Genomic DNA, 11,396 nt, shown 5'->3' with positions numbered 1-11,396 from the left:
AAAATGCTTATTGATAATGGATATTTTTTTAATATCATACTTATGACTATACTATCTAGATTGTCAGTTGACATGTCTTACATGAAGATGAGTCATATGATAGTGAGGGTTTTTGATGGGGCTCGTCATGAAATGATCGACGATATCGAGCTACCAATTCAAATTGGACCATGTACTTTTGATATAGTCTTTCAAGTCATAGATATCGTTCTATCCTATAGCTGTCTTTTAGAACGACCATGGATTCACATGGCAGAAGCTGTTCCTTCCACTTTGCATCAGAAAGTAAAATTCATAAATGATGAAAATGTGGTCATTATTGCTGGTGAAGAAGATTTGTTAGTGACTAAACCCTCTACCATATTATATGTTAAAGTAGCTGAAAAAGCTTTAGAATATTCTTTCAGATCTTTTGAATTCATTAATGCAACCTATGTGAGTGAAGGATCAAAAGTGCCTATTTCATGTCTATCCAAAGCTTTCAAAATGGTACTTAAAGAAGTGATAAGAAAAAAGACAAGAGATGTGGACTGACTTATAGGGAATATAATGACCATGGATGATGCCTAAGAAAGATGATTGATTTAGGCTCGGGTACAAGCCAACTCAAAAAGAAAGAATAAAGTTCATAAATAAAAAAAAAAGGTTGGCTCATTTTTTGGGGTAAAAAGTAGAGACTGAAGGCCTATATTTTCTTTTCTTTTATGAGGCTTTCATCTCAGCTGGCTATATCTATCTAGATGTAACATGCAACATAGAAAAAAAGTTCACACCATCGTTAGAAGATATTTTCACTGAATTTTTTATACAAATGGTGGGTGAAGAAAAGAAAAATGAAGATCTGAGCTATTCATGGGTTTATCTTACTCCTCCTAGTATAGAATTGAAAAATTGACATGTTGAGAAGCTACCTATTGTTTTTAAATTCTCTAAAGTAATGTGTTGAACCTAATTTAAATGCTTTTGTTAAAAGCATTAAATGTCTTATGTGTGTTTGTTTCTTGATTTTTAATTGAATAAATGACAAGTGTAGCATATTTGTCCATTTCTTTTGCCTCTTTCATTTCAATTCCTTGCATTACTATACATCATTCTACATTTCATCCATTTCACTTATTTTCAGGTATATAAATAATGAATATGAAGATCATTATGACAATATTCCAGGATTTAATTTTAAAAATTCTGTTTATATTGGTGAACTCGATGATGAAAAAAATGTGAAAAATCATGCCATATCCTCAGAATTATTGAAATTAATAGAATAAGAAGAGAAGCAAATCATGCATCATCAAGAAGCCATTAAAGTTGTTAATTTAAAGGATGAAAAAACTAAAAAAGAGGTTAAAATTGGTATTTCAATGTCATCACCAATAAAGCAAGAGTTAATAAAGTTACTACATGAATATGTAGATGTATTTGCTTGGTCGTATCAAGATATGACGGGTTGGATACTAAAATTATAGTGCATAAGCTATCGCTGAAGTCTGAGTGCAAACCAATTAAACAGAAGCTGAGAAAGAGGAAACCTGAAATGTTGTTGAAAATAAAAGAAGAAGTAAAAAAATACTTTGATGCAAGATTCTTAGAAGTGACCAAATATCCTTAATAGGTGGTAAATATAGTTTCAGTACCCAAGAAAGATGACAAAGTGAAAATGTATGTTGATTATCAGGATCTGAATAAAGTAAATCCAAAAGATAATTTTTCATTGCCTCACATTGACACTTTAGTGGATAATACCGCTAGGCATTCTCTGTTTTCATTCATGGATAGATTTTTAGGTTACAATTAAATTAAAATGGCACAAGAAGATATGAAAAAGACTACTTTTGTGACATTATGGGAAATATTTTACTATAAAGTCATGCCCTTTAGTTTGAAAAATATCAGAGTAACTTATCAAAAAGCCATAGCAACTCTATTCCATGATATGATGCACAAAGAAATAGAGGTGTATGTGGATGACATAATTGCCAAATCTCATGAAGAAAAAAATCATGTGACTAATCTCAGAAAGTTATTTAAGAGATTAAGAAAGTTTCAGCTTAAGCTCAATCTAGCTAAATGCACTTTTGGTGCAACTTCAAGAAAATTATTGAGATTTATTATCAGTAAAAGAGGAATAGAGGTGGATCCAGATAAAATATGTGTCATCCAAGAGCTACCACTTCCATGTACGTAAAAAGAAGTAAAGAGATTTTTAGGGAGATTGAATTATATTGCTCGTTATATTTTTCAACTTACAGCCAAATATGATTCCATATTTAAGATTATCCGAAAACATGGGTCAGGAGAATGGGATGAAGATTGTCAAATGGCATTTGAAAAAGTTAAAAAATATTTATCAAACCCATCAGTATTAATGTCGCCTGTCTTTGGAAGATCTCTTATCCTGTATTTGACAATGCATGAAAAGTCAATGAGATGTGTTTTGGGGTAACATGATAAAACAAGAAGGAAAAAACATGCTATTTATTACCTGAGTAAAAAATTTACTGATTACGAGTCAAAGTATTCACAATTAAAAAAGATGTGTTGTGCATTAGTTTAAACGGCTCGTCGACTCAAATAATACATGTTATATCATACCACTTGGCTCATTATAAAATTAGACCCAATCAAGTACATCTTTAAAAAGCTTTCATTATCGAGAAGAATACCAAGATGGCAAGTGTTACTTTTTGAATATGATATTGTATATGCATTTTAAAAGGTAATAAAAAAAGTGCTATTGTTAAATTTTTTACAAAACGTGCCTATGCAGATTATGTGCCTGTGACATTTGATTTTTCAGATGAAGACTTAATGTCTGTACTGCACATAGATAAAGAATAGCATATTGAAGATATATGAAAGATATATTTTGATGGTGTATCAAATGCTTTGGGGCACGATATTGGAGTAGTTTTGATATCTTCAGAAGGGAATTACTACCCAATCACTGTGAAATTAAATTTTGATTGCACCAATAATGTGATAGAATATGAAGCATATGTTCTGAGTTTTCAAGCTGCTCTTGAAAGAAAGGCCCATGCTTTAAAAGTTTATGGAGACTCTACCTTAGTCATATACCAATTACGAAAAGAATGAGAAACCAGAGACTCAAAATTAATTTTATACCAAAAGTACATATCAAAATTGATCAAAAAATTTAAGAATATTTAGTTTCATCACTTACCTCGAGAAGAGAATCAGATGGTTGATGCATTGGCTACATTAGCAGCAATGTTCAAATTAAATGAAAATACTAAAATCCAACCTATCAAATTGAGCTTGCTAGAGAAATCAGCTCACTGTTCAAATGTTAAAAAATGAGTTGATGAAAAATCATGATATTTTGACATATTACAATATGTTAAATATCAACAGTACCCAGATCATATATCAAAGAATGATAAGAGAATGTTGAGAATGTTGGCAACGGGTTTTTTTCTAGATAAAAAAATTTTATATAAGAGAAGTCGAGATCAAACACTATTGAGATATGTGAATGCTGCTGAAGCTAAAAAGTTACTAGAAGAAATTCATTGAGGTATTTATGGAACTCATACAAACGATTACGTGATGACTAAACAAATAATGAGAGCATGATACTATTGGTTGACAATAAAAAAAAATTACATTGACTATGCTAGAAAATGTCATAAATGTCAAATTTATGCAGACAAAATTCAAGTTCCTCCAACATCTTTGCATGTTATGTCAATACCTTGGTTTTTTTCTATGTGAGGAATGGATGTGATAGGGCCTATAACACCCAAAGCCTCAAATAGACATCGATTTATTTTAGTGGTAATTGATTACTTCACAAAATAGGTAGAGGCAACTTTATATGCCAATGTGACAATAATGATGGTTTGTAAGTTCATCAAGAAAGAGATCATATACCGATATGACCTTTCAAAAATGATTATTTTGGATAATGCTTTTAATTTGAATAATAAAATGATGACTGAGGTCTATGCTCAATTTAAAATCAAGCATCATAAATCAGCACCTTGTCGTCTAAAGATGAATGAGGCAGTTGAAGCGTCCAATAAAAACATAAAAAGAATTGTTGAAAATGTGACAGATGTGTATAAAGATTGGTATAAAAAGCTATCATTTGCATTACATGCTTATTGAACTTCGATTCTTACATTTATAAGAGCTACACCATTTTATATGGAATGGAGGTAGTGTTGCCCATTGAAGTTGAAATTCTCCCTTTGCTTGTTCTTATGAAAGTTGAGTTAGAAGAAGTTGAATGAGTTCGCGCTCGATATGAGTAATTGAATCTCATTGAAAAAAAGAGATTAGCTGCACTTTGCCATGACCAACTATATCAAAGAAGAATGTTGCAAGCTCATGACAAGAAAATTCACCCACGATAATTTTGAGAGGGAAAATTAGTATTGAAGAAGATTATTCCTAACCAATAGGATCCTCGAGAAAAATAAACTCCTAATTGAGAAAACCTATATGTAGTGAAAAATGCTTTTTCTAGTGGGGCACTGATTTTGGCAAGAATGGATGGAGATGATTTGTCAAATTCAGTCAATGCTGATGTAGTAAAAAAGTATTATGCTTAAAAAAAATAAAATGAGTTAAAAAGATATTTGAGTTGAAAACTTGAAAAGACAGCTTAGATAAAAATAAAAAAAAAGATAATGAATGGAGTGGGTCAATCCTCAATATGTGCCAGAAGATCTCATTAGTTTTGGGCTTGCTTGGTTTATTACATTTTTAAAAAAGTCAAAGACACCAATCATGAGTCTTCAGAAAAGAATCCATGATGAATTAGTTCATGATGATCTAAATATTTGTTATATGATTACTTGTTGTCCTTGTTTTATCCTTTTTTATAGTGCATGAAATACTTCTCCTATTTACCGAAATAAATTACCTTTTTGTTTATCATTCATTTTGTCCCTTTCATTAAAAAAAAAAAAAGAGAAATGTGAAATGTGTTATAATTGTTTGAAATTCAAAAGATGATGAAGGAATAACAATGACCATAAAAAAACACATACATTATTTTGAAAAATATTTAAAATGATAAGTAAAATAGTAAGGAACAAAGATCAATAAGAAGAGTGACCTATGAGTCATAAAGTGGTCGACATGAAATATGGGATATGAAGAGAAATCTTTTTTATCTGAGCTTAATCAACTGCTAGAATGCTTGGGATTCAAGGAAGAAGAAAATAAATAAACTTTGAAAAATTTTGAAGATTAAAAGAAAATGACAAAAAAAAGAAAAAAAATGGTCTCTTCATTTGTATAATGAGTGCATTCGTCTCATGATCATCATTTAATGCATGGCATTGTAAAAACATGAAAATGTTATTCACGCATGTATGTGACACAATAGATATATAGGCCTAAGACAATTTAAGACCAACAAAAGAAAAAGTCAAAAGCAGGAAAGATATGAACCTTCTGTTCAAGAAAATCTTTCAAATACCATTGCCTCTTAAATTTTTGAATTTAAAGTTTGTTGCCTCTGGTTAGAGGAGCTTTTTTAACATTTAAAGTTTGTTACCTCTGTTCAGAGGAGTTTTTTGAATTTAAAGTTCGTTGCGTCTGATTAGATGAGCATTTTAATTTCAAGAGCCTTTGGTCAGAGGACTCTATCAAAATTAGGCATGATTTATAAGATCAAATGGCATAATCTATAAGTCCTTTTAGATTTTTAATTTAAAGTTTGTTGCCTTTGGTTAAAGGAGCCATTTAAAGTTCGTTGCCTCTGGTTAAAAGAGCTTTTCAACATTTAAAGTTTATTGCCTTTGGTTAAATGAGCTTTTTAAATTTAAAGTTCGTTGCCTTTGGTCAGAGGAGCTTTTAATATTTAAAGTTTGTTGCCTTTGGTTAAAGGAGCTTTTAGAATTTAAAGTTTGTTGCCTTTGGTGAGAAGGGCCTTTTATCATTTAAAGTTGTTGCCTTTGGTTAAAGGACCACTTTTGAATTTAAAGTTTGTTACCTTTGGTGAGATAAGCCTTTTAAATTTAAATTTTGCATAACCTCTATTTAAAAGAGCCTTTCAAAATTTTTTTTCAAAAAAAAAAAAACTTTACGTTTAATGTTTCATTTTTTGTATGTGTTTACCTGAACAAAATTGATGTCTTTTTATTTTTGCTTTATTTTTTATTCTAAAAAATAAGCAAAGAGGGGCAGCTGTAGGCCCCAATTTTGTTGTTGTTCTTCTTTTATTATTATTATTATTTCGACCACCAGAATCTGAGTTATCATGGCGACCGGTGAAGGGTTCTGGGATTTTAGAGAGATGGGCTCTAGGGTAGAGAGAGAGGGGAAAGAAAAAAAATTGAAACAGGCATTTTTATAGGCCATCCAAAACGATATCGTTTTGGGCGTCCAGACTAAACCCCATTCACGCGGGATCTGCGCGCCGACACTGACGCCGACCAGACCCGTTTCACGGGTTTTTCCTTTTCATTTTCTTTTTATTTTTCGTTTTGATTTTGATTTTGATTTTGATTTTGATTTTTTTTATGTTGATTTTTATGTTTTTTTTAATGATATTGTTATTATTATTATTGTTATTTTATATTATTACTAATAATAATTTTTTTTAAAAACAAATAAATAAATAGAATAAAAATAAAAGTGAAATAAAATAAAGACCTAAAAAAATATAAATAAAATTTTTTTATAAGAACAACTACTTAAATGAAATAAAATTTTATTACAAGCAAAAATATTATTTAAATTTCTCCAAAGTGTTGGGATAATTTAAAAAATAATTTTTACTAAAAAAATAATAAATTATAAAAATGATAAATAAAATAAAAATAAATTGTTTAACTGAATCATTTAAATGTAATTTTTAAAGAAAGCTAAAAGAGTTTAGTTTCTTTAATTATTACGAGTAAAAATAATTTTTTCAGATTTCACCATAGAGTTGGGATAATCCAAAATTATTTTTACTAAAATAAAAATTGATTTAGACAATGTAAAAAAAATAAAAATGAAAATAAAAAATAATAATTAATATTTTGAATTTTTTTTTAAATAAAAAATTAAAAGAGTTCGATTTTCTTTAATACGAGCAAGATATAAATATTTATATTTCTCCAGTGAGTCGGGATAATATAAATTTTTTTATAATAAAAATTAATTAATAAATAATAAAAAGTTTTTTTAAACAATCATAACAAAATTAATTAATAAATTCCTTTAATTATAAAAAAATGATTTTATTTATGATCTTGTTAAAAAGTTGAAATAATCCTAAAACTTGCTCAAAATTTTTAGGATTTCATCGAATAGTCAAAATAATTGTAAAGTTTGTTTAATAAATTTTGAGAACTCACCAAAGAGTCGGAATGTTCTTAATTTTTTTAAAAACAAATAAATAAAATATCTTGTGACGAGATTTCGAGAATTTTGTGAATGGTCAATTTTCTCAAAATATTTTCTAAATAGTGATTCTCTATAAATTTCGTCAAAGCGTTGGAGAATTTATAGAATAAAAAAAAATAATACTAATTTTACAAAAAATATATTTTTAAATAAATTTCAATAAATTAATTTTAAATAAAAAAAGATCGTATTATGAAAATTAAAGGATTACACATTTTTAATTGATATCGTTCTTCAAACGAGTAACTTGATAATGCTAATACTTTCCTCACTCGTAATTATATTTTCAGACCTAATTTTGATTTTATAAACTTAAATTTCTTTTAATAATTTTTAATTAATTTTAAAATTTTTACTAAAAAATAATATTTTTGATAATCAATTACAACCTATAAAAATTTAATAACGACTCCAAAATTTTTTTATCAAATCTAACAATCCAATCCTTGGAACGAAAAATCGTTACGACATTTTCTATTCTAACTTATTTGGAGACTCTTGATGGTAACATAAAGCAGCAATTAAGAAGCACTAGTTGGGAACAATAATGCCCATTCCGCCATGTATCCTCCACATCTCTCATGCGCACGTGTGCGCCCTCTCTCTCTCTCTTTCTTATTGCTCCATAAGATGTGTGCATGCTTATGTACTTTTTATAGATTATAGAGTGATTATGATAAGATCTTGTCTCCTTGGGTTAACTTTCTCATTGCTACTCTCCCCTTGTCTTCTTCTTCGTACACAATAACGACGAAATAATTAATTAAAACTGTCTTTATAATACAATACTACATGCATTTTTCTTTTCCCCCCTTTTACTTCACGATTTCAGTAGGAATAATCACCAAACATATGTAACGTGCAACGTTTATGCTAGCTTTCTCTTGACCGTCGGATTCATACGTACCGTACCCAAGAAACGCATTAATTCATAATTGATCAATCAAGCAAAGCATATTTTTTGGATCTGTTCCTAACCCACTTTAGCTTATCAAGAATCGGTAGAATTTTTTTTTTTGAAGTTTAGTACTGATTAAAGTAAAGAAAAACAATATCTTAAAATTGGAGAAAGTGACTTGCCACCGAATGAAAACTGTAGGCATACACGGGCAACATTGCATTCAGAAGTTGGAAATCTATTTTGTTGTGGGAATCCATTGTTGGGGTTTTTGTTAGTTTCTGTGTCGACGGAAAGGGTGGAAAGTGGAAAACCCAAGTTATGTAAAAGCTAGCTAGGTAGATGGGGATTTTGCAGTATTAATTCGTTGGGAGTATCACGAGATTCCACAAAAACTTGAGATGAAAAACAATAAGTAAAACAAGAACCGCTGGAAACCACATTTTTTGCTTTTTCTATTGTACATATATAATTTCCGATTGAGGTTTCACCGTTCTACTCCCTTTTCGTGCTTCTTCCAATCAGTTTAATTTCCTATTGTAAGTTGCAAAAATACATGTGCTAACCATGCATGGAAAGAAGCAGGGGAAAATATATACTAGCCAATATGGCCATGTCATAGTGGATTGTTAAAAAAACCTATAATAAAAATGATTGCTGATTTCTATGTATGCAGAAATTTCTTTAATTTTTTTATTGTGTGCATCCAATTATTGTATTCCTGTTCAAAGAAAGTAAACAGGGATATGGCACGTATGGGTATAATGAGGAAAACAAAATGGTAAAAACTGGCATCGTTATAATTCTGTGGTTTCAACTTTCGAGATGTCAACTCATGAACAAAATAGGTCATAAATATAATGCCGTTTGGAAATCCGATTAAACAAGTTATTCCGTTCATAGAATCCTGAGATTGCTGAAATTAAGGAATTGGCAGTAGTACTGCGAGAACCTTACAGAAGAAACTGATCAGATATGCCCTCTGAATAACATGTATTGGATCCTTAGTTTATGTCCCCAAGTTCACCACACGGCAGCACTTGGCACCCATGTGGGGGCGGCGGATCGTGGTTCGAGCAATCCCATATGCACAGTCGATCGAAACTAGATTTTGTTTTGGTTTCATCAATTGCACGATTCGGACACCAACTCCCGAATTTACTTCATTTCCACACCATAATATTCAATGGATTAATTAACCCTTTTTTAAGAGTTACATTAGACGTAGAAAAAACATGTGAACAGGTTGTGGTTTGACTGGAAAGATCTTTTGGGTCTCAACCCAGCTGGCATTTAAGTCAAACTATAAGGAGTATCTAGATTCAAAATAATCTGGTGATAAAACAAATTAATGCAGCATAGACCACAACTAACCCGATATAATATATAAAAATCCCCCAAAATTAAGCTGATCTGATTGTATCTTAGCGAGCAGCGGCACAAACAATTCAAATAATAGTTGTTTTGCGAGTTTTTTTTTAGGCACTTGCTAGAACGAGAGTGTGGCTCCAGTACTGGTGACAGGTGACTCGGGACAGTACCAGTCACGTGCAAGTCAATGAGCTAACTAATATATAAAATTTATATATACATATAAAATAACTATAGTTTTTTTACAATTTAAAATAACACCCGTTAAAATGAGTATATATATTTAATAAAAATATTTTTAGTAATATAATTTTTATAATAATAAAAAAATATATAATTATGAATATTTTATATAATATAAATATATAAATTATCAAAATCCTTTTAAATTTTTTCAAGACAAGCATCTGCCGAATGGTTCGATATGATTGACTTTTTTGTCATTTTCATGCGGGAAGAAAGAGAATTGGGGACTGCAGTACTACTCGGGGGGGGGGGGGGGTGATGAGACTGAGAAGGAGATATATCTCATAAAAGGAGGAGAGAAAGGACAAGACAGTTTAGCAATTAAAAATGGCAGCAAATGCGCTGTTATGAGAATCTGAAAGCGGGCCATGTCCTTAGAAGAGACTCCACGGAAAGGTTCTTAAGCCAATTTTCTAGTATTAATTGTTTACCCCGCCGACAACTACTTTTTCAGGTTTTTTGTGCATCGTGAAGGGGGCTCTTTGTGGTACTCCTACCGTATGCCTATGTTGTTACTATTATAATAATGATTATTTTTGCCTTTGGCAATTGCAAGATTCTCATGCATGATTCATTTGTCTTATAAGAAATTACCATTAAAAAAGTATTATTGGGAAAGGTTGGGAATGAATTGAATACATATTGGGCCTGCCCTGTTTAGTTTCAGTTAAAGTTGGGTTTTCCTCCTGATTTAGTCTTAAGGCCCAATTCTTTGATGGCGATACCACCCCACACATTCTATTTCTCCATAGATTAAGAACAAGGAAAAGAATCTCCACGATCTTTGGAGAGCTTGTGCGGGGATGCTAAAGTTTCAAATGATACTTCTTTACATATTTTCACACAGTTGAAAGTTGAAATTGTCCACTGGATAGCATCTTTGATCTTTGACCTCATGACAGGGAGGCTTGTTTCAATTAAATGCCTAGTTAAGGCACAAAAGTGAGATCAACTGTACGGTAGCAAAAAGATGCTGCAGCTGGCTCTTAATCTGATTAATGAAAATCTTTCATTCTTTGATTTAGTGTTGAGACCCAAAGAAGACCTTTAATAGTTTACCTGATTTGACATGGTAGAAATTTTTATATTACGTTTGACCATAATTTGGCATTGAGATAAGATAAAACGATTATTGATTAACAGAGCAAAGCAGTGAATGTGAAAAGATCAGTCTTTATCTCTGCGCTTTTCTGTATTAGTCTCTCAAAATTTCACCAAAACTCCTCTTTCTTTTTAGAAGATTTGTACAGGTTAGTTCAATTACCCATTTAATTCCATTTCATTTTTTAAATTATGTACACAAATTAGTTTATTTTTAGTTGTATAAAATGCTTATCTTTTGGGTTTTATGCACATCAATTTCGTTCCTCATTTTGGTATCGACCGTGGGATAAGTTTTTAGCCATAAAAAAACCCTAATCCCCCGTGATTTCCCCCGGCCCAAATTATTCTCTCGAGAAACAAACATATATTGCTAGAAATACAAGAGATAAAGAGAGAGGAGAAAAAAAATACA

The sequence above is a fragment of the Durio zibethinus genome, chromosome 23 (assembly GCF_047325235.1).
Source record: "Durio zibethinus cultivar Kanyao isolate XHJ-2024 chromosome 23, ASM4732523v1, whole genome shotgun sequence".
Lineage (NCBI taxonomy): Eukaryota > Viridiplantae > Streptophyta > Magnoliopsida > Malvales > Malvaceae > Durio > Durio zibethinus.
Note: the sequence above shows the minus strand (reverse complement) of the source record.